The sequence below is a fragment of the Aethalodelphis obliquidens genome, unplaced genomic scaffold (assembly GCF_003676395.1).
Source record: "Aethalodelphis obliquidens isolate GAN/ISIS:26980383/991018 unplaced genomic scaffold, ASM367639v1 scaffold2, whole genome shotgun sequence".
Taxonomy (NCBI): Eukaryota; Metazoa; Chordata; class Mammalia; order Artiodactyla; family Delphinidae; genus Aethalodelphis; species Aethalodelphis obliquidens.
Window position 1 is genome coordinate 94,620,079 of NW_020837946.1, and position 24,603 is coordinate 94,644,681.

At 48.6% G+C, this 24,603-nt stretch overlaps 1 protein-coding gene across 4 annotated transcripts in view; it reads right to left on the reverse strand.

The window, feature by feature from the left end:
• MGAT5 (alpha-1,6-mannosylglycoprotein 6-beta-N-acetylglucosaminyltransferase) overlaps positions 1 to 24,603 on the reverse strand; it is a 366,943-nt gene that overhangs the window by 322,393 nt on the left and 19,947 nt on the right. The window contains exon 1 of one of the 4 annotated variants that reach the window (XM_027132535.1): positions 17,931 to 18,855. The exons of 2 other annotated variants lie outside the window; for them this stretch is intronic. The gene's annotated coding sequence lies outside the window, so the exon portion shown is untranslated. Of the gene's footprint in view, positions 1 to 13,240; positions 16,145 to 17,930; positions 18,856 to 24,603 lie in introns of those variants that run through there. One more of the 4 variants, XM_027132543.1, reaches the window with a different exon arrangement.

The window sequence follows — 24,603 nt, forward strand, 5'->3', positions numbered from 1 at the left end:
CCCATCCCCTTTTGGGTGCGGTAACACTAATAACCAGTCATCTCCTCTAGAACAGGGTACGTCCTACACTTCCCGGTATCTCTGAACAGCGTTTCAGAGCCAGACTCTTACACAAAAATCAACGCTCTGCAAGTATTTGCTAATCCACTGAAAACAGCTGCTATCCATGCTGGTAAGTTCATTATTTCGACAGTGGGTTCTCAGACCATGAAGACCCCTTCCACATCCAGTTTGCTCACTGTGAGCCCATGGAGGCTCCAGACTCCGTCTTGTGATTCCAGCTCCACCATTTATCAGGAAAGGCACTTAACACCTCTAAGCCTCAGTACTGTCTTTTGTGAAACCAAGGTCATAAGAGTACCAATCCTCCACCCACACTCCCTGACCCAGGCAATGTGGCCTGGAGACAAAGGTAAAGCACTTAGCATAGGGCCTAGCACACAGCAGGCATTCAGTAACGGTTACCTTTACCCTCTCTCTTTCTCCCAGTTATTAGTAAGTCTCCTTAAGGGGACATGCAGCATAGTAGAAATAACACGGTCATGGGAATAAAAGAAACCTGTGTTCAAATCCCAACTTAGTTCAGATCCCAGCTGTGGACCCTTGGAGAAATTTCACCACTCAGCTTTAGTATCTTCATCTGTAAAACGGGGTTAGCAATCAACCTTAAAGGGCTCGTCTAAGAATTATACAAGGGAATATACCTGAAGTTCCCCGTACCTAGTCAGCAATTCACTCTGTGCCGTTTATTAAATATGAATTTAATTCAGTCAAAACACAACTGAAAAGGAAACAAACACCCATGTATCCTCACATCACTGTCACCCGCTTCCAGTCACATTCTTTAAGTCCATAAACCAGGCCCGGGCCATTTGGAAACAGAGCAGGACCCTGTGGGATGCTGTTGGGCACAAAAGCCTTGCCGTGTGCCCCGTTTCTTGTTTGCAGGAAAAAGGCTTCAGCCTCCCAGACCTTTTCTGAGTTTCAAAGGCCAAACAGTTACTAATTAGGGAGTGAGGGGATACAGGAAACAAAGGAAAGGCAGTCAAACAATAGTGCAGGACGGGGCCTGGTTCTGGTTCCTCCGGGGGGATGTGTGTAATAATTTGATCCGAATCTCTGAGTTCTTCTACAGGAACCAGGGCCCCCTACCCAGGTGGAGGAGGTAACTTCAGGCTGAGCAAAAGCACGTGGACCCCAGACCGGCTGGAGCCAGATGGCTGATGACTGAGATCCCTGAACACCACCCCGTTCCCCCTGCAACAACCGATCAGAGGAAGCCCTCAGCCCAAATTGTGCCCATACAAACTCTTCCCCAAAAACCATCGGGGGGTTCGGGTCCTTGAGCGCCAGCTGTCCCATTCTCCCTGCCGGGCCCTGCAGCCCACATTTCTCCCCTCCAGACGACCACGATTCGGTTTGTTGGGCCTCACCGCGCGCTGCGCACACAAACTCAGCTTCGACAAAAATTTCAGCTGCCCATCCGCACCCCCCGGGTCATCAGCCAGAGTCCTCACACAGTGAATGCCAGAAAATTCCACCGGGCGCTGCAAGGAGACCCCTTGCCTTAAGGCGAATCACCCGCGTTCACGTCCCCATCTCCAAATATTCACATCTACTCAGATGGACACTTAACACTAGCGAGGCCATTCCTGAAAGGAAAATACACTAGGATTAGCTACTTCTCCAAAACAAACCTAGGGTTGAAATCATTCTAACCGAACACGAGCCCCAAGCGCTAGGGGAGAGAAAAACCCACAAGTCTGAATATTCAAACGAGTGGTTGAAACCCTTGCAACCCCAGAAAGGAAGTCCCCAGCCAGGATCACACTTTCATTGGAAAGAAAAAGAAACTCCACTCTTTCAGATCAATTTGCAAGTTTCCGGAAACTCAAGAGTGGGCGTTGGAGCATTACAGAGGCCTGGTGCGTCCCCTCTCCCCTCCCACGGGGCCCTGAGGGTCCTGACGTCTGCCTCCCACTAGCTCCAGGCCGGGGCCCAGGAGGCCCAAGTTCCAAATCCTTGGCGCCGATCCCCCCAGGGCTGGAGGGGAGAGGAAGGGCAAGAAGACAGCATTCAGGGGTTGCAGGAGTTACTGGGTAAGCAGGCTCCCAGCAGAAATATGTGTCTTCCCTGCGATGGTCTTAATCCCCAGAGCTGAAAGAGGACTTCCTTTCCTTCCCAGACCACCCAGCTCAGCTCAGTCCAGCCCAGCCGACGCCTCGATGCCCTGGGCTCGCTCAGACTCACAGGCTCTTACCCCAGTCCCGCTCAGTCAGCTGGTCCAAGGACAGCCATTCTCCCCGACACAGGCGGGGGAAGGCTTGGCGGTATCCAGGGCGAGGGAGCTGTGCTTCACAAGGGCCTGCGTGTCCCTAAAGAGCTGCAGACTCACCGCCCCTGCCCGAATCCTCCGAGCGAGCGGCTCTCCACCTCAACCTTTCTCAGCTCCACTACCTCCCTCCGGGTGTCCCCAGGTTTCCCCTCGCCCAAATCTGCCCCGGGGGCAATCAGCTGGATGCTCCCAGCCTGAAGTTCACCGGAAGGTATCAGATAACACAGCAGAGGCGCCAGAATTACCCACGCTCCCCAACCAGCCACGACCTCCAGGACCGGTGACTTTTACAACCACCCCGTTTGCAGATGAAGGAACAGAGGCTCAGAGTTAAAGTAACAGGCACCAAGTCACAGAGCTGACAGGCGGCGGTGCCATGCTGGGGACCCAACTAACCACACAGCTCTCCCTTGTAGCCTCTGGAAGGGCCACGTACCTTCCAGCCACTCTCCACCATCTATCCTCTCACTGCCTCTTCATTGGAGGAAAGGATGACCTCTTAATAAGCCCAACTCACCATCATCAGGTGCTGTGTGCTGGGGGAGGGGAGCAGGGAGGACCAGCTGCGTCCACCCCCAGCTGTACCCACCTCATCAGCATCTCTCTCAAGAGGCGCGGGCAAGCCAGACCGCACTTTGCAGCTATGAATATTGAGGCTTACGCTGCAAGCCAGGCTGCACTGTCCCCCAAGTCAGGCCGAGTCCACTGACTTGTTTGGTGTACATCCAGCCTCATTCCGGGCAACACCAGCGTGCAGAGCTCAGGAATCTGCATTTCACTCCCCAGATGACTCTGATGCCACTTAGGAACCCCTGGACCATCCCCCTTCCCCAGAGTGGCAGTTTTGGGAAAGGGATTTTAGACTCCCCTCGAGGGCTGTTAAAAAGATGTGCCACCAGCCCCAGCAAAGATAAAACCAAAGATGGGCTTCCCTGGTGGCGCAGTGGTTAAGAACCCGCCTGCCAATGCAGGGGACACGGGTTCGAGCCCCGGTCCGGGAAGATCCCACATGCCGCGGAGCAACTAAGCCCATGCGCCACAACTACTGAGCCTGCACTCTAGAGCCCGCGAGCCACAGCTACTGAAGCCCGCGCGCCTAGAGCCCGTGCTCCGCAGCAAGAGAAGCCACCGCAGTGAGAAGCCCACGCACCACAACGAAGACCCAATGCGGCCGAAAATAAATAATAAAATAAAATAACTTTATTAAAAATAAAACCAAAGAAATAAATCCAAACAATCTGAAAACTGCTCAGGCGTAAAGAGTAAGGTGGGGAGATGGAGACAGTGATGAACTTCCCAACTGTATGGTCTGGGGTAAAGCACGCACTGCCTCCTCTACTGGGCAACCTCATCATGCTTCAAAGGATTTAACATTCCCAGAGATTCATGCAGCCAGCTAGTTGCAAAAGGAGGGGAGAGAGACAAAAAGAGAAAAAGACAGACGCAGACAAGGGAGGGAAAGAGAGAAAGAGAAATCCTGGGGAAGCCTTTTACATATCACAGTGACAGGAATAAAAAGACCCTTCACACACACACACACACACACACGCTCACACACACAAACTCACAGATGATGAGTAGGATTTAGCCCAGCACTCTCCAAAAGAAAAACAATGCAAGCCACATATATAATCTTAAATGTTCTAGTAACCACATTAAAAAGAAACAGGTGAGGGAATTCCCTGGCGGTCCAGTGGTGAAGTCTCTGGGCTTCCACTGCAGGGGGCGGGGGTTGGATCCCTGGTCGGGGAACTAAGATCCTGCATGCTGCGCAGCACAGCCCCCCCGCAGAAAACAAAGAAACAGGTGAAATTAATTTCAATACTGTAGTTTAACCCAATATATCCAAAATATTATTGTAAAACATGTAATCGGCACTGCAATACCATTAACGAAGTCTTTTATGTTCTTTTCTTCACACTACGTCTCCAAATGTCAGTGTGTATTGACAGCATATCTCAATTCAGATTAGCTGCATTTCAAGTGTTCAAAAGCCACACGTGGCCACTAGCTGCCATGCTCGGCAGATTTAGACAGAGATGGGCAGGTCAAGAGGAAGAGGAGGGGTGGACAAAGAACTAAGGGAGTATGACATCCAGGATCATCTATGACCCACAGAGAGTGTTCATAAGGGGTCAGACGTAATCAGCCTTCAGACTCAACAGTGAGCACGTCAGCGCAATTTGCTAACCGAGAGCGAGCTGGGGTCACCATTTTGGTGCCCAAAGTACCAAGCCCACAACTGAAGAATCAAAGTCCATTACCACTCAGTAACATGGCACCCAGTGGCACATCACACACACGTGCTAGACCCCGAGCCACAGTCTGAACCCCCAGCAGCCACCCACGTGGAGCTCAGGCCTCCAAGGGAAATGGCTGAGAGCTGCCCTCTCTCTGCCCCGTGGGCATAAGCTCCACCCAAGGAAATCAAACAACAGGTTCCTCCCACCTACAGGCTGTAAAGGGGAAGGGGAACACACAGGCAGGTGAAAAAAGGAGAAGGAAGATACCTCAGCGCTTGCGGTGGGCAAAACAATGGCCCCCACAGATGTCCTTGTCCCAACTCCCAGAACCTGGGCATGTTGCTTTACGTGGCAAAAGGGCCTTTGCTGATCTGATTAAGTGAAGAATCTTCAGCTGGGAAGAGTATCCTGGATTATCCAGGTGGGCCCAAAGTAATCAGAAGGGTTCTTATAAATGAGCGGCAGGAATGTCAGTCAGAGAAACGTGGAATCCCAGAAGCAGAAATCACAGTGACGTGATCACTTGCTTTGAAGACGGAGAGGGGGAGCCCTGAGCCAAGGAATACATGGCCGCCTCTAGAAACTGGGAAAGTCCAGGAAACACAGTCTCCCCTACAGCATCCAGAAATAACGCAATCCTGCTGACATCTTGATTTTAGCCCAATGAGACGTCTGTTGGACTTCTGATCTCAAGAACTTTGCCAAATCTGTGTTAAGCCACCAATTTTGTATCAACTTGTTACGGAAGCAATAGGAACTCACATACCATTTGTAGAGTGGTCAGCTAGACACACACATGAGTTACCACGACGCTGCAAGTTATCAGCAGTAGTAACTGTAGTTGTCTTCGTAGTAATGGTAACGGCCACCGTGCACTGAGGGCTTACTAAATCTCAAGCACCCTAACTACTTCGCCAACGTTTTTAAAAATACACTTTTCATTTTGGAATAACTTTCAATTTACTGGAAAGTGGCAAAGATAGTACAGAGTCCCTGTATCTGTTCACCCAGCTTCCTGAATGCTAACCTCTTATACAACCATAATGCATTTGTCAAAACCAGGAAATTAACATCAGCACAACACCATTAACGAAACTCCAGACTTTATTTGGAATCCACCAGTTGTCACAAATATTTTATCTTCCCGAGAGCCCTAGGAGGCGAGTACCATTCTAATCGCCATATGATAAACGAGGTGGCTGGGTCTTTATAAGATCCAATCACTTGCTGGGGCTCACAACAGTGAACACCAGCAAGGCTTTTCAACTTGATGCCTTTGTTTGGCTTTTCAACTTGACCCCTACACCATAAGCTCCCCTGGATATCATCACCCCTGTCTTATAGGACAGGAAAACCCAAGGAGAAGCAAGTTACCCAAAGGCATGCTACCGGAAGCAACAGCAAACCTGGGGGCACCTGACTCCAGAGATCACGGTCCAGCAACAGTCTCCCTCCCTGTCATGGAGGGATAGGAGCCTCCAGGGGCCATGAAAAGCTCCTGAGATCCATGAAAATATCGTGGTGGCTGTGATGGGAAAGAGAGGATCAGGGCTCTGGACGATGCCTACCTGCCTAGGACCACTCGGTAAACCTCAGAGCTTCCTGTGGCTCTCGGTCAGCAAGGGGGCCCACTAAAGAGGCCTTTACCAGGAGCTTTCCTATAGAGGAACGGGCAGCAGAAGCAGCTTCCATCAAACCACCGGGATCCCCGCTCTGGGGCCTTCACAACATGATTCCAATGAGCTCCTTGAAAACATTCCTCTCCGGCGGGATCCTGTACCTCCAACCTTTCTAGCCCCTAGATTCTACCAATTCAGCAGCAAAAGAAGCAGGCAGAAAAGATTCTCCCACCGTGAAGTCGTTAACGACCTCACCCACAACTACACACAGCAAGTGGGACAGGAACCAGGACAGACTCACCTGGATGGCCCACAGCAAGCCGCCCTGTTCACTTTTCTCCCAGCCTTTGTTTCCTTGGTGGCATTCCATGACCCAGCAGGTCTCTGAGCACTGTGATGGCTGGTTGCTTTGCTATCTGTACACCTCTCTCAGTGGTTCTCAAAGTGGGGTCCCCAAACCAGCAACCTCACCTGGGAGCTTGTAAGAGATGCAAATTCCCAGGCCCCAGCCCCCAGCCCAGGCCTACAGAATCAAATTCTGGGGACGGGCCAACAATCATGTTAATAAGTCCTCCAGGTGTTCCTGATGCCCGCTACAGTTTGAGAACCATTAAATTCTGTATCCCCTGTACCTCCTCCATGGCTGACTTATGACCCAGAAATGTGCTCGGAAAGGTCTCTGTCTGCAGAGATAAACACAAGGTCGTACATACGCCGACTGTGGGCCCAGGGCAGGAGCTCACAAGCCCGACTGGGTTAGCAGTATTCATTCATCACAGTCAGGGAGCAGCACGGGCCAGTGCAGGGCAGGCCTGTGCCACATGCTGTGGGCCCATCCTTGGCTTCACGGCGCTTAAAGGGAGGAGAGCTTGAAGATACCAATCGAGCAAACCTACAGATGAACGGAAAATTACAAACTGTAGCAAAGACTATGAAAGAAAAAAAAAATGGGGGTGCTGCAGCACAGAATGACAAGGATCTCCTTCCACCTCAGTGGTTGAGGGAGGGGTCCCTGAGGATGGGACACTTAGACCAAGATACAGAGGAAGAGCAGGAGTCGGCCAGGCAAAGAGGCAAACATTCGCAGTAGAGGAAAAGCTTGTGCCAAGGCCCTGGGGCAGGAGAGAGTGTGGTGCTTTGGAGATACTGAAAGAAGCTAGGGTGGGTAGAAAACAGGAGGAGGCAGGAGGAGTCCTTGGGAGAGAAGAGAAGTTGCCCAGCCTTAGATGGTGCTGCACCTCACAAGATTGGTTAGAAGTCTGTGTTGGGGGCTTCCCTGGTGGCGCAGTGGTTGGTTGGGAGCCCGCCTGCCGATGCAGGGGACGCGGGTTTGTGCCCCGGTCCGGGAGGATCCCACATGCCGCGGAGAGGCTGGGCCCGTGAGCCATGGCCGCTGGGCATGCGCGTCCGGAGCCTGTGCTCCTCAGCGGGAGGGGCCACAACAGTGAGAGGCCCGCGTACTGCAAAAAATAAATAAATAAAAGTAAAAAAGAAGTCTGTGTTGGAGTCTAGGCTTAGGAGGCCCATGAATTTTAGGCAGAACACTGACAATAAACATAATAAGTAACATCTATTCAGCAGTGGTCTAAATGTTCCAGGTAAAAATGTAATCCTTACAACAACTCATGAGTAGGTTCTATGAGCATCATCATCTCCATTTTACAGTTGAGCACAGAAGCTAAGTTGCTCCAAGTCACGCAGCTAGTGACGGATCAGAATCCAGTCGGACCAACTTCAGATCCCAAGCTCTGGATCACCTCGCCACATGGCCTCTCGGTAGGAAAAGACTGATGGCAGTGATCTGGTTTGCATTTTCAAAAGCTTGCTGAAGATGCTGCACCGACAGGGAAAAGACGATACAGGCAGAGGCCACTGCATGGCCCAGGCAAGAAATGGCAGCAGCTGTGTGACAGGCTGGGACCCAGGACCCTCTGCTGCAGTGCTGCAGTGCTCGCACCTGGACACACCTCTCCTCAAGCAACAGGATACAAAGAAACTATATGGGACTAAAAATAAGTGCGTGCAGGCACAGTTGGGGCAAATTCTGGACAAAAGACACAAAGACCAAAAAACCCAACTGCCACTTTTGAAGAGCCTGGAGCAAAAGCAGGGTACTGTACATGCTGCTTGCACACAACAAGGGGTGGGCAAAGCACCTAAGCCCCCGGTCCGGCCTGACCCCTGGACACACCCCTGCCCTCACCCCACATAAGGATCCAGCTCACTCCCCCTGAGCGAGCAAGCAAGCAAGGGAAGCTGTTGCTTGTTCCTGCTCCCCCCGTGCTGCAGCAGGGGCCCCAACAGAGCCTTGCCTGAATTTCTTGTCTGGCCTCTGATCAATTTCTATTGATTAAGGAAGGCCAAGAACCCTGGTCGGTAAGGTAACAGCCGGGCCAGGGTAGTGGCAGCAAAGTTGTCCAGGCGAGAGAAATGTCTGGGTGCAAAGAAAGAATGGTCTCTCTCAGGGGCGCTCACCAAGTCCCCAAACTCCTGAACAAAAGTCAGTGCATTCTAACCCACCCCCTGCACCTTCCATCAGGGAATCAGAGTAAGGGCTGAGAAGAGGGCTCCCTGTCCTGGCAGGTAAACCCAAAATACAGGGCTGTCATCATGACAGAAACAGCGCTTGGCCTCTTCAACCCGAGCCTCTGTCATTCTTTTCTTTTTTTTTAAATTTTTTATTGAAGTACAGTTGATTTACAATGCTGTGTTAGTTTCTGGTGTACAGTAAAGCGGTTCATTTATACATATATATTCTTTTTCAGATTCTTTTCCATTATAATTGATTACAAGATATTGAATATAGTTCCCTGTGCTATACAGTAGGTCCTTGTTTTTTTTATCTATTTTATATGTAGTAGTGTGAATCTTTTAATCCCAAACTCCTAATTTATCCCTCCCTACCCCTTTCCCCTTGGTAACCATAAATTTGTTATCTACGTCTGTGAGTCTGTTTCTGTTTTGTAAATAAGTTCATTTGTATCTAAAACGTTAGCATTCTGAGGAAAAAGTCTGTTTCTTGTTCAGAATGGATGTCGTTAAGCACCAACAAATGTCACCAATGGCCAAGATGCCTCACCCAATACCCTCACATAAACAAGGACCCTAGTCAGACTTAAGAGGTAAAGAGAGGCTTCCCGCTCGCATTTGAACAAGCAGAGTTTTCTTTAATTACCTTGATTGCCTTGCAGTTCATCAGGGAAAGCATGACAGCACATTGCTCAGGGTGGCTGACGTTTCCAGAAAAGTCCCACCTATGACTAGGTAAAATGGTGTGGGTCTTGGGGAAACCAGTATTCAACCATTTCCTTGGGCTCGATTTAGAGTCCGAGGGGTGTGGTCAGTGTTACCCGACTTTAAAAGGGTGGGTGAGGGTGGGAGGCTTCACCCTTCACTCAAAGCCACTGACTGAGATGTGTGTTGGCAGTGGGCCAGACCACTAGAGCCACCGGGTTTCCTGTCCCCGACAGATCGAGTCTGGACACCCCTGGCCTGCCATTTCCCCAAGATAAGCCTGGCTTCTGCCCTCTGACCTGCAGGTCTGGACGTAGCTTGGACAGGCTGGCTGTGGAATCCAGCGGGCCTCTATAGGAGAGGCTGGGCACGTTCCCTTCTGTAAATCAGTCACAGCCTCATTCGGTACATTTGCGAAAAGGCAACATGGATTTCAGAGCTCTGAAGGGCTCTGTCTTAGAAGGCTAACAGAAGTGGGCAAGGGCTTCCCTGGTGGTGCAGTGGTTGAGAGTCCGCCTGCCAATGCAGGGGACGCGGGTTCGTGCCCCGGTCCGGGAAGATCCCACATGCCGCGGAGCGTCTGGGCCCGTGAGCCATGGCCTCTGAGCCTGCACGTCCGGAGCCTGTGCTCCGCAATGGGAGAGGCCACAACAGTGAGAGGCCCGCGTACAGCAAAGAAAAAAAAAAAGAAGTGGGCAAGCTGTCCTTCTGAAGCCCCCTCTGGCATAACCATCCATGCCCCACCCACCATTCCTCTGTCCCATATTCTTCTTCCTTGCACTGGCTGCCTTAATGAGGTACAAAGTCTCTGTTTTGTACACTGAAACTATTAAAACCTGGGGAGTGAAAAATGCTACATCTTTCTCTTGCTTACGAAAGTATTCAACTGCCTCTTGTTTTGCAGGGCTCGTGTATTTTTTCCCTAGAGGATGGTGAACCTTAAAAAGAGAGAGCTGTTAACTACTGGGCATATACCCTGAGAAAACCATAATTCAAAAAGTCATGTACCACAATGTTCACTGCAGCTCTATTTACAATAGTCAGGACATGGAAGCAACCTAAAATGTGGCACATATATGCAATGGAATATTACTCAGCTGTAAAAAGAAACAAAATTGAGTTATTTGTAGTGAGGTGGATGGACCTAGAGTCTGTCATACAGAGTGAAGTAAGTCAGAAAGAGAAAAACAAATACCGTATGCTAACACACATATATGGAATCTAAAAACAAAAAATAGTTCTGAAGAACCTAGGGGTAGGACAGGAATAAAGATGCAGACATACAGAATGGACTTGAGGACACAGGGAGGGGGAAGGGTAAGCTGGGACAAAGTGAGAGAGTGGCATGGACATATATACACTACTAAATGTAAAATAGAGAGCTAGTGGGAAGCAGCCGCATAGCACAGGGAGATCAGCTCGGTGCTTTGCGACCACCTAGAGGGGTGGGATACGGAGGGTGGGAGGGAGACGCAAGAGGGAGGAGATATGGGGACATATGTATATGTATAGCTGATTCACTTTGTTATACAGCAGAAACTAACACAACATTGCAAAGCAATTATACTCCAATAGATTATGTTAAAAATAAAAAAAAAGAAAGCAGCAGGGACCTCCCTGGCGGTCCAGTGGCTAGGTCTCCGCGCTCCCCACTGCAGGGGGCGCCAGTTGGATCCCTGGTCGAGGAGCTATGATTCCACGTGCTGCGTGGCGCAGTGAAAAGAAAAACACCGATGTCAACAACAAAAGAGCTACAGCCCTGCCCTTGCCCCGCGTGAAGGGTCCAAGAAGCCTCAGATGCTGTAAGAAAGGTAAAGGGGCAGGGTGAGAAGGAGGACCCCGTCTCCCTGGGCCTGGACCCCAAAAGCATGAGGCCCTGGGGAGCCTCCCTTCCCAGGGAACAATAATCAACAGTCAACGCGCCACGCAGCGCGCTCTGGGGGAAAGGCAGCGCCACCTCCAAGCTGATGGTCCTTCAGCGGCCTGTAAGATGCCAAGTGAGTGGCTTAAGGACCCAGCAGGATCCAGTACACGATATATAAAACTCCTCCCAGAAGGCAGGCCTGTCAATGGAAAAGTAGTATCATTTGTGACAGCATTAATAACAACCCAGGCTTGAGGCCAACAGATACCACTGGATTACTTTTCCAACCTCTTCAGGGAGACCACCTAGTTCGATGGAGGCTGTTATTTCTTTGTTTTCAAGCATGACAGCATCTCCCACCATGTGACAGCAGGATTCCCTTCCAGGGAATTTACTTCTGATGCGTCTGTCCTGCCAATGACAGGCTGCCTGAAGTACAGGGGTTAAAACAAACAAAACGAAAAATACAGTCTGGAAGAAGGTCCAGAGGAAGTTTACAATTCTGATTCAAAAAAAAAAAAAAAAAAAACCAAAGAGCTCCAGATCAAGCATCAATACCTTAAAAAAGGCTTAAGGGGGAGGCAAGGGTGGAGGGTGGGAAATAGGATGAAGACAGTCAGAAGGTACAAACGTCCAGGTATAAGATAAATAAGTACAAGGCATGTAATATACACCATGATAAATGTAACTATTACTGCTGTTGCGTTTATGTTATATTTGAAAGTTGTTAAGAAAGTAAATCCTAAGGGTTCTCATCACAAGGAAAATAATTTCTTTCTATTTCTTTAATCTCGTACCTATACGAGATGGTGGATGTTCACTCAACTTATTGTGGTCATGATTTCATGATGAATTTCAGTCAAATCATTATGCTGTACACCTTAAACTTAAACAGTGCTGTCTGTCAATTATATCTCAGGGGAAAAAACCCTTAAGGAATGTTTCAGTGTTTTCTAAGCCGTGTTTCTTGAACCACCTGGGGAGTCGGCTACAAAGGTGGGCTCTGTGTCTTGGGACAGGGTTGGGGGGCCGAGATCTGCCTTTTTAACAAGCTCCTTTGGTCCCTTCTTATACTACTGAAATTGGCAAACCGCTGCCCTACAGATGGCTGAAGCCTGAGAACGATCCCGACTTTTCTTTTAAAACTAAGGTAGTCTCAATCACGTTTGCTTGTAACTTGGGAGATAAAAGAGTCCACCATGTTCACCAGCCCAAGTCTCTGGTCCCCAAATCTTTCAACAAACAGTTTATTGTTTTAAAAAATGAAGACGACACTGATTTCACATTTGCTTCCTTTCTTCTCCTTCGGTGAAGTCTCTACGGACTAGCAGTGATCTACAAAAGTCAACATCTGGAGACAGAAGATGAGGTGTTCCCCCGGTGGTGAGCTGAGCCACTCTGCTCCACGAGAGGTTCCCGCGAGGCTCCCATACTCATGCTCTATCAGCCCGACAATGACGCAGAACACAGACGTACTTTCTAAACCTGGGTCTCAGAAGGCACAGAGAGGCCAAGGGAATCAAAGCACACAGAACATGGAGGGATGGGGGGTAGATTCGGCAAGAGCTCAAGTCACCACAGCCTCAGACCCCGACATATGATACTTTCTCCCAGGGAGTCACAGAGCCTCAGAGAGACACAGCGATGGGGTTGAAACAGAAGACATTCATCATATAACTTTGAACTGATATCCCATTACCAGATCACACCACTTAGAGTGTGCTCTCTCTCCATAGTTTTGTAACTCCTAGAATTATCTTGTGAAAAGCGTGATTAGGTCATATTATGTTTCTCTGTGTTAAAAACATGCAGTTCTCACATATAAACATTTAAGATTCCCTAGGGTGTTTCTAATCCTAATATGCATTTTCCCACTTTTCAAATATATCGGGAGGCTCTAACGATGGAAGCAGCCTGGTCTTCTCTTGAGCTCTGAGGGGCTGACCTGCAGAGTGGCTGGTGAGGCAACTCTGGCACCAGTGTGGTCTTCTAGCTGCTGGAGATGAAGTCTACAACTGGAAATCTCCAGGCATGTGTGAGAGGAAAAAAGAGAGGGCGTTTCCAAATTAAAATTAACATCTCCTCAACTGGACCTCCATGTTTCTGGTGTATTACCTGCCCGGTGGCAGCGGTGAACTAAGGGACAACGTACATGGGTAGCTTCTCTGCACAGACACCAAGAGAGCCACACCTCAGAAAATATATGACAGATCTTGACTCGAGGGTTTGTTTTTTAGTAGGTGAAGCTCTCCCTCCTTTTCTGTCTGCCTGAATCGCCTTGCTGCTGTTTCTTTAAGACAGGGTGAACAGCTGCCGTCTGAATCCTAGGAGGTGAGGGGAAGGGAACAGGATGTACTGGGCCCCATCTAAGTGCTCAGCCCACTGGCAGGCACTTCACTCACTCCTGATGTCTAACAGCCACTGTGCTGCTTATCTGGTTATCATCACTGGGGCTCCACTGTCTGCTGGCCTCCCACTGGTTCAGCCCAGCAGAGGCCCAGCAGAGGATTCAGGGTATTTCTTCCCAGCTCCATCCCTCCTTGGATGCCCCATCTTGGGGCAGATTCTTCTTGAACGCAGCTCCTGCTGGGCAGCCCTTCTCCAGTTCCAGATCCCACTGGGCTCCAGTAACTCTACTTCTCCCCTTGCCCCCTTAGCCCTAGCGGTGATGTTGGTGTCCCACTGTTGTTAGTCCCTGGGTGCTTCACGGTGCCTGGCCAGCACCTCTGTAACTGTTCCTTTCATTAGTCTTCATTCAAACCATCTGGGGTGAATTCTGTTTCTGGCCATGTGCTCTGATACTGGCTCTCACTCTAAATGTAACTGCTTTTGCAAGTGAGATGAAATGCAAAGATGTGGGTCAATAAGCTTGGAGGAGCATTTCTAAGAATGTGTTAAGCTGGTAGTATAAGTACTCGACTAAGAAGAGCTAATAAGGTTAATTCATCATCAGTGTGGCCTTGAATCCAACTCCTAATCCAGGCAGATAATGGCTATCCCAAAGTGTGGTTTAGGGTCTCTAGACTCTGTCTATAGTAGTTGCACAGGGATTTTTTTTCTTTTTTTTTACTTACCCCGTGTTTTCTGCATACTAATAGAAAAAAGAACTCTGAGAGGCCCAAGGACCATGCCAAGCTCCTTTGGGGAATACAATCTGCAATGAGGGTCATGATAATCGCTACCTGTCACTGAGCTTGTACACATTTCACAGCAGCCCTGGGAGGAAGCCTTCTTTGTCTCCCTCTGACAGACGAGCAAACAGATTCAAAGAAGTGTGCATGGATAAGCGGCTTGCCCCAAGTCCCACACCCCAGATGGACCCGATCCCAGTGCTGCTGTTTGTCCATCCCACTAGTTCTTAAAAGAGGGAAATGAGGATTCAGGGTCTCCAAACTACTCCTGAACTGGGCCTACAGGGATCAGGCTCCCTAGTTGTAGGCAAATCAAAAAACACCAAAGAAAAAGAATTTAGTCTCAAGGACCAACTTAGCTCAAAATTAGTTTTGAAAGCTCTCTGTAAGTGAAAAAACTTGTATGTCTGTATGAGGTAACATGTATAGTATATACCACGGTGGGTATATGTGTGGATGTGTGTCTATAATGATTGTTTATGCACAAAAACTGTCAACAACAGTTATCTCTAGAAAGGTGAGTGAGCTGTGCTCTCTGTACAGTTTGAATTTTCTACTGTGAGCATGAAACTCAAGTTCTTATTTACAGAATCAGAATGGAGGGGAAGAGGGAAGTAGGCTGGTTTATCTGAACATACAGACCAGTGGTCTTCAACCTCAGCTACACATTGGGATCACCTGTAATCACCAAGATCCTTTCCCCGGAAATTCTAACTTAACTAGTCTGGCGTATAGCCCGGGGAAGCAGGGGTCTTGAAGCTCCCAGGTAATTCTTGTGGGCAGCCAGGGTTAAGAGTCCTTCAGTCAGCCCCAGTTCCTTAGTATAAAATTTAAATCACAAAGCATAGGGTCTTAACCTTTTGTATGTCATGGATCCCAGGGGCAATAAGGTGATGCCTCTGGACTTCTCCGAATAATGTTTTTAAATGCATAAAATAAAACAAAACATTTCAAAGCGAACAAATTACACTTAGATTTAGTCATCACAATGTTTTTAAATTGTGATAGGTGATATGAGCGTTTCTTTATTAATACACCAAGTAACAAGATGGAAAAGTAGCTCTGGGATCTAGCATCATTGTGAAGTAGTGATGTGTGTGAATAACATTTAGAGGTATCCACAACCGCGGTAATGTGATATGGATTTACTGGTGACGAAATCGGGATACCTCTAACACTACTTTGGTTTGTTGCCTAGGTTCATAATTGAAGAAAATGCCAAATTTCAGTTAGAATTCATTGTACGTAAACATGGAATGTTTCTCCCATTCAAGCTCACAGATTCCCAGGTAGACAGGGAGGAGAAGAGGATGCTGTTAGGGAACAGAGCTCTAGGACTCGCTCATCCTAGCATCAGTATTACCACTAGGTGTAAGGTCTCAGACAGAAAGGAAGGGGCAAAAAACAACTTCAACCCTATCATGTGCTAATTTCCAGTAGAGGCTGTTTCTTTTTTTTTTTTTTAAGTAACTCTGTAAGCCTCCTTCAAGACATGAAAGATGTACATTTCCTGAAAACTAACCACACCGTATATTTTAATTACAGTAATATTTTTCAAGTACCACTTCATGTGAAAGGATCCCTGTTCCTTCCACTCAAAAGACTCAACTGTTTTATCTGCCTCAAGACATCCATCACAGGGCTTCCCTGGTGGCGCAGTGGTTGGGAACTCGCCTGCCAATGCAGGGGACACAGGTTCGAGCCCGGGTCTGGGAGGATCCCACATGTTGCAGAGCAACTAAGCCTGCAAGCCACAACTGCTGAGGCCTGCGCACCTGGAGCCCGTGCTCCACAACGGGAGAGGCCACCGCGATGAGAAGCCCGTGCACCGCAACAAAGACCCAATGCAGCCAAAAATAAATAATAATTAAAAAAAAAAAAAAAAAGACATCCATCACAGGAGGGCCAATATCTTGGGATTTAAAAGCAGGTTTCTGGAAACTTTCTAAGTGTTTAATCAATAGGTTCTTTTTCATACCGTACTACGCTGCCTGCATAGAACTTGAACCCTTTTTTTCTTTAATTTGAATTTAAAATGGCATTTACCATGTATTGAATGGCTGTTATACTGCAGGCACAACACTGGTCTCTTTTTCTGAATCAGTCCTAATGCTCACATCCATGCGGCACTACTATCCCACCTTATAACACAGAAATAAAAGGATTAGGAACTTCACAACAGAGCCTGATGTTGTAAAATCACTCTCTCAGGAAGAAAAAAAGAAAGAGGAAAAGAAAGCCCCAGGGGCTTTCCTGGTGGCTCAGTGGTTAAGAATCTGCTTACCCATGCAGGGAACACTGGTTTGACCCCTGGACCGGGAAGATCCCACATGCTGTGGAGCAACTAAGCCCGTGAGCCACAACTACCGAGCTTGTGCTCTAGAGCCCGTGAGCCCGCGTGCCACAACTACAGAAGCCCACACGCCACAACTACTGAAGTCCTCGCGCCTAGAGCCCGTGCTCCACAAGGAGAAGTCCCTGCAATGAGAAGCCCACGCATGGCAACAATGAGTAGCCACCACTCGCCGCAACTAGAGAAAGCCTGCACGCAGCAATGAAGACCCAACACAGCCAAAATTAATTAATTAATTTAAAAATATAAACCCCCAAATACATTAACATCTGTGTTGACACTCCAGTTATAAATTAAAAGGTAGTCATTTTTAATTAAACAATAAAATATTTTCCTAGGGTGGGGAGGGACTACCACATCCATGTATCCTAGCAACAGACTAAGTAATTAAAAGGCCTATTTTTCTTCATAGCCATACTTTTCTAATGAATGACTTTTAGGGACTTCCCTAGCGGTCCAGTGGTTGGGACTCCCGAGATTCCACTGCAGGGGGCGCAGGTTAGGTCCCTGGTCAGGGAACTAAGATCCCACATGCTGTGTGGTGCAGCAAAAAAAAAAAAAATTAAAGAATGACTTTTAAAACTTCTTCCAGTCTTCCATTCTTCCATTCACGAAGTATACAGCACTCAGATTAAATGCAGGAGAGAATGGCATGGTCAGACCCAGCATGCAGGCCGTCCAAGAAGCAGCAACCAGTACCCAAAGGTGACAGAAACCCAGCCGAGGAGACGGGCACCCAGCAGTCCCGAAAGCCTGGCCTCTGTCATGTCGAAACAGGCTGGGGAGGGTCCCCAGGCCACCAACATCATCATTTTCAAATAAGAAGATTCCCATTCTATAACCACAAAAGGGCTTTTGAAATACCCCTACTAAAACATTTTGATTTGAAATGCTCTCAGACTTAATAATATCTGAAATGCGGGTGGGGGTGGGGGGGAAGGTGGCATTATTTTGTTTTCTGCCCCCTATGTAATCAGTTCCTCATCAAGGCATTTCGTGCGGTGAGGAAGGCTCGTAATTAGTAAGTTGTTTCAACATTAGCCGAACAGAACTTAGGATGCCCCAAACGCTCCTTGAAACAGAACAGAGAGGCTGGGGAAAGAAACCCACGGAAGAGATCACGAGGCAAAGAGAGGCAATGTCAAGGATACCTTTAAACCAGCTCAACAGGAAGTCTTAGCGATTCACCCTTTGTTCTCATCTGTCTCCTCCACCAGGGCGGAAATGTACAAGAGGCAAGCATAGGCGGAGACTGGGGGTGGGACGACGGGTGCCCAGGAGGAGGAAGAACTGGCGTTTATTGAGTCCCTGCAAGCTTAGGGGCTTCCACGTGTGTCAGTAACTCCTTTAATTTTTCCCATAACCTTATCAGATAGAAAATCACCTCTCCAATTTTAAAATGAAAGCAGCTGTCAGAGAAGTTAAGCAACTTGCCCAGAAGCACATAGCTCATAACAGCAGTCAGAATTGGAAGCCAGATTGCCTTTGCTCAGGACCACACTCTATTTCTCCTGCCCCTGACTCCTCAGATCTTGAGTTCCTTTCAATTCAGATAGCAAGATTCAGGAAAACGTTATCCCAGGTTCCTAAAAAAACCCCCCTAGGTCATAATCTCTTGAGGGGAGGGGGGGAATCTTAATGAATATCCAGGAAGTCAGAAGAAAAAGGTCCAACTTTCAAAAAAAACTGGGTTGGAGGTTGGGGATGGATTCCAGAAACAACCGACATTGATGAGTATTCAGGTTCTACAAGGAATATTCGGCAAATGGGTTGTGATCAATTTTAAAACGTGATCCACAGTGCATAATGGGTTTGCACAGAGCCAGTGACTCCAGGGAAAACTCATGCCCTTTCTGGAAGATACCCTTATTTGGTCAACCAGGCGATGGTGACAGACACAGGAGACACGGGGCTTCTGTTTCAGCAAGCCATGGTGGCCTGGTCTCCCATGTGACATCACTCCCAAAGATGTCATCCCAGGCCTGCCAACTTCCCAAACCAGTCGCCTTCACAACTATTGGTTTTTTGTTGTTTGGGTTTTTTTAACTTAATTTTAATTTTATATTAGAGTGTAGTTGATTTATCAATACACTGTTGTGTTGGTTTCAGGTGTAGAGCAAAGTGATTAAGTTATACATATACATACATATACTTATTCTTTTTCAGATTCTTTTCCCATATAGGTTATTACAGAATACTGAGTAGAGCTCCCTGTGCTATACAGTAGGACCTTGTTGATTATTTTATATATAGTAGTGCGTATCTGTTAATCTCAAACTCCTAATTTATCCCTCCTCACCTCCCCCCTCTTTCCCCTTTGGTAACCATAAGTTTGTTTTCGAAGTCTGTGAGTCTGTTCCTGTTTTGTAAATAAGTTCTTCACAACTATTTTGGCCACACATCCCATTAGTAAAAAGCGAGCATGCACCCCTAATATATGTTCATTTATTTAAAAATAATAAACATGTAAATATTACTAAAACATAAGTGCTTAACTTTTAAGGGAAAAAAACAAAGTTAAAGTTTTCATATTTTCTTCCCATATCCCAAAAGGTTATCCGGAGTACCAAATCTTGGAAATCACTGCCCTGGGCCTGCAACACTGTGACCCCTTGGAGCCCGGTGACCATCACCTTCACTCCACCTGACCCACACCCCTGACCTCTTGTTCGGGTCAGCTGTCCCGGTCTCCACTCCCAACAATGACGACCTGCTCTTCACGTCTTAAGAGTCCTGGGCTCACTTCTTTCCATTTTCTCCAGGTCCAGAGCCGACCCCTCCCAGATTCCCTCACCTCCCTGAACTATTTATCACCAATGCCCTCTTCTCCCCTAAATCCTTGTCTTTCCACTGCAATCAGCCAGCAAAATCCCCAACTTGTAGCAACAAACTCAACCTCGCAGCCTACCTCTTCTTCTGCACTCAGCAGAACCAGGGAAAGCAGTTGTTCCCAGGTGCCTTCATGTCCTCATCTCCTGCAGGCCTTTGACCATCAGGAACCCAGGCTTTTCCTGATCCTCAGATCCATTTCCCTGTATCCTCAGCCAACGATTCCAAACCGGCAGCCCCTTCCACCCCCAATATCCAAAAGCCCGCCTGACCTTCCATCCCATCCACCCCCGCCACCATTCTTTCGTTCATTCCAGCATCTACTGAGCACCAGTACTAGAGACAGGATGGACTCTCACAGCCCTCTTTTACGTTCTAGTAAACAAATCGACGTCAGCTGTTGGGAGATGATGACAATAAAGCTGTTATATAACAGGGGGCAAGCAGGGGCCAGAGAATCATGGTCTTTGGATGTGACCCACTTTCTCCCCTCCCACTTCTCCCTCTTCCAATTTTTTTTTTTATTATTGAGGTAAGACTCATGTAACTTTGAATTAACCATTAAAAATGTCCAATTCAGTGACATTCGGTACATTCACAATATTGTGCAACCAGCACCTCTGTCCAGTTCCAAAACGTTTTTATCACCCCTGGGAAGAAACCCCGAACCCGTTCAGCAGCCCTCCCCATTCTGCCCGTCCCCCCAGCCCCTGGCAACCACTAACCTGCTTTCTGTCTCTGTGGATTTACCTCTTCTGCATATTTCCTACCCATGGAACCCTACGACTCCACTCCAATTCTGACAACAGCTCTGACCTTCCTGCTTTCTTCCCTCCAGCCACCTCCTCCTCCTTTTCCTCCTCCAAGGCCTCCTCTCTTCTCTGTGCTTGTCATCCATCACCTTACACAGCGGTCCTCAGACCCCAGGCCCTCTCCTGCCTCTATCTTCAAAATCTCCTCCTGAGCCGGCTCTTTCTCTCATCCTTTAAAAACAAAACAAACACCCACCTTAACCCGACCTCCTCTATGCCCTCAAGATAGCTCCAACACCCTCCTTCTTTTCTCAGGCTCTGATTCAGGATTTGCAGAAGTCTTCACAGATTATCATATTGACAAAACGTGCGCGCGCGCGCACACACACACACACACACGTAGAGGGCTTCATCTCGACAGGACACTCTGGTCCTGCGATGCACGTGGCCTTGCGTTGACTGTGATTAACACTCTGTGCCTCGCTTTCCTCCTCTGTAAAATGGGGACCAGAATAACACTTACCTCATAGGGGTTTTATAAAGAACAACTGAGTGAAAGCACCCCCAATGCTTGTCCAAGTGCCAGGCACACTGTAATGGCTCAAAGAATGTTATCACTCCGGTGAGGATGACCAGTTCCATAAAACCCACGCCCTGCTCTACTCCGGCAGGACCCAGGCCTATCTGGCTGTTCTTCCGGGGCTTCTTTTGGGCTTAGCTTCCAGAGATTGGCTCTCTCAGGGTAACACTGTTTGGGGGATGCTATCATCCAATCTCCTGTCTTTATCCACCACCTGATGCAGGCGCCACCCAAACTCCCATCTACCCCATCCTTCCCCTCCAGTTCAAGCTACCTTTGCATTCACGGGGGAGCATCTGTGTTGCACATCAGCAGCCCTAGGACCCTTGATCTCAACATGCCCAAAGTTAAGGGTCACCCTCTTCTCCTACCCCTCTAGCTACCTCTACCCCCTCCCCCACTCCAGCGTCCCAAGATCTCTTGCTGGGACCCCTGCAGTAGCCTCTCCCTTGCCCAATCTCATTCGTGTTCCTTCCACCCTTTACACTATAGCCAGAACACCCCATCAAAAATCCAAAGCTGCCCGTTCCACTCCCCTGCTTAAACACTTTCAAGAGCTCTCTCTCCACTGTCCTCAGGAGTGAGCACAAATGCCTTTCCCAGGAGGGCTTCTCCTGACCTCGCCCCATCTCTATCAGCCCCTGCCTCACCCTCTATGCTCTAGGAATAGCTGACTGCTGTGGCAATGCTACAGTTAGTTCACACGGCTCCCCTGCTTGGCATGCCTTTCCCACCAGATTCTCCCAAATTCTGCACATCTTTCAAGGCTCAGTTCAGGCATCACCCCCTCAAGGAAGGCTCCGCTGATGCCTCAGATTGGACTAAGTACCCCTCCTGACAGCGACTGACATTAGGTGTTTATGGGTCTGTTTTCCTCCTTAAGCTCCCCAAAGACCTTGTTTATCTCATCCATCCAACCATCCATTCATCCATCCAACCAACCACCCATCCATCTATCCATTCATCCATCTATCCAGCCATCCAATCATACGTCCATCCATCCAGCCATCATCCATCCATCCATCCATCCATCCATCCATCCATTCATCCATCCAACCAACCATCCATCCATCTATGCATTCATCCATCTATCCAGCCATCCAATCGTACGTCCGTCCATCCAGCCATCATCCATTCATCCATCCATCCATCTGACAAAAATGCCTCCAGAGCCTGTGTTGGGCCAGGCACTAGGGATACAACAGCTAACAAGACAGACAAGGTTGCTGCCCTTGGGCAGCTGACAGTCCAGCAATGGAAACAACAAGAACATGTGACAGCTACTCCCCCTGCCCCCCCTCCACACACACACACACAGCAGCCGCGCCGTGTAAGATCTAGAGCCAGGCTCCCTGGGTTCAAATCCTGATTCCACCACTTGTTAGCTGTGAAACCTGGGACAAATCACTTCATTTCTCGGTGCCTCGAAAATTAGAACACTCATAGCTACCTCATAGGGTTGTTGGGAGGCTTAAAAGAGCTAACAGATGTAAATCAATGGGAAGTAACCATAACCCTGCCCGGCACATAACAAACGCTTTGTAAGGGTTAGCTGTTCTCCTTGTTGATGGGCAACAGGGGCACTTAGGACAGGGCCCCGCCCTAGATGGAGGGCCACGGGATGCATTCGCTTTTTGTGCCCCTATGCCTGACATACAGGCGCTCAGGAAGTATTCACTGGGCCACGCTGGTGAGCCCTGCAAACATGGTTCAGCATCCAAGGCTCACAGAGCTGGAAGTCACGTGCGTAACATTTGACCCGACTCGCCCAATTTTGCGGAAGAGATGGAGGCTCACCAAGTGAGTTAGCAGGAGGAGAGCGCCAGCCCCCAGATCTCCTGACTTCCCAGCTGATGTCTCCTGCCCTATTCCAAGAAGGCTCTTGTCCCCAGAGACGGCACAGCTGCTCTGCATCTTCCACAGGCTCTCATTATCCACAGCAGAAAGGCTGCTCACCACCTAGGTCACCTCTTTTATCTCCCTGCTTCCCCTTCTCACACCTCTCCTCCAAACCCGTTTTCTTTTTCTCTCTGTCTCGTGCCCTGTGGTTCTCTTATTTCCAATGGGAAATCTGGCCTTTCAAAAAGGCCATCAGGGCTTCCCTGGTGGCGCAGTGGTTGAGAGTCCGCCTGCCGATGCAGGGGGCAGGGGACACGGGTTCGTGCCCCGGTCCGGGAAGATCCCACATGCCGCGGAGCGGCTGGGCCCGTGAGCCATGGCCGCTGAGCCTGTGCGTCCGGAGCCTGTGCTCCACAATGGGAGAGGCCACAACAGTAAGAGGCCCGAGTACCGCAAAAAACAAAACAAAACAAAAAAAGACCACCAGAGATCGTGGTCTTCCTCAGGGAGCAGCTCAAACAAATCACAGAGCAGGTGCAATCCCTGGGCCCCCCAGTCCCTCTCCCGCTCCCACTGGATGGGGGAAGGCTTCTTTCTCCTCCATCTCCAGAAAGTTTCATTTTGCCTTCTCTGGGAATCAGTCATTTTTGGAAGCTCCAAGTTTCAGAAGGCAGATCCCCCAGGGACCTGGGTGCAGCCTGAAGGCCCAGTAACAGCTCTCATCTGAAAGCCAGATCCCGTATTTCCAGCCAAACACATAACTCTCATCCGCCAGCTTGCTCTGGTTCCCAGCAGTGGCCTTTGAATGGCACGCCATTCTCTGGCACTGCTGACTTGATGACAAGTGGCAATCCAGCAGGACGTTTTTAGAGGCTGTGGGATTTACAGAACCTGCTCTGCTAGGAAACTCTTCCTTTCACACCTCAACTGGCCTGGAAGGTGGCAAGAGAACGTGACACAGAAAAAATAAATCCTAGAGTGCTGTGTGATGTTCTTTATTACTTTCCGTGGTTGGGCTATAGTATCAGTTATAAGTACCCTGAGCTTCACCTACCCTTGTGTCTGCACCTCTGCTGGGTGTGTTCACACACGCGTGTCTGAGGCTCACAGCGGCACAGAGGCTGGTCACTAGCCAGGGCATCCAATCCTGAGAGAGCAAATATATTCAAGTTCTGGGAATTTATCTTCACATCTCACGGTAATGAGTATACCACACAGATCTGCCTTGATAATAAGAGTCATGGACAGAGTTCTAAAAACAGGGGTAGTAAATTTCATCTCCACACCTTACTATTGAAGAATTCATTATATGACCCTGTATGGCAACAGCCACTGGCCATGAAGATGTTTGCCCTGCATATGAGATGTTATGAGTCTTCCTTTATCTTTCTGGGAATGGCTACAGCAGACCCATTCTTTTGAACAACAAAAAGATGGAAAACCATTTTTTTTCAGAAGAGAAAAACCACCTGCCTTCCCAACAAAACCCTTTCTACATTTTTGTATGAAAGACAATCTCTAGTAGACCTTTTTCCTGCCAAAGGGAACTTTTACCTAGCCTAAGGGAAATTCCTCTTTGGCTCTCTACCTAGCGCAGAACTCACCTTCAGAAGTTCATTCAATGTGTGCCTTAACAATTCATCTGTAGATGAGGCAGCCCAATTTAATGCATCTGAAGGAGAGCAGGCAGCCTGGGGAAACAGACCTGAATTAAACCCCCAATCTGCACCTCATTAGTAGGGGGACCATACGTCCCTGTTTATGGCTGTTATCCCAGCTTATTCATTAATTTAACAGCACCCCTTTCGGTCACAAAAGTGTTCA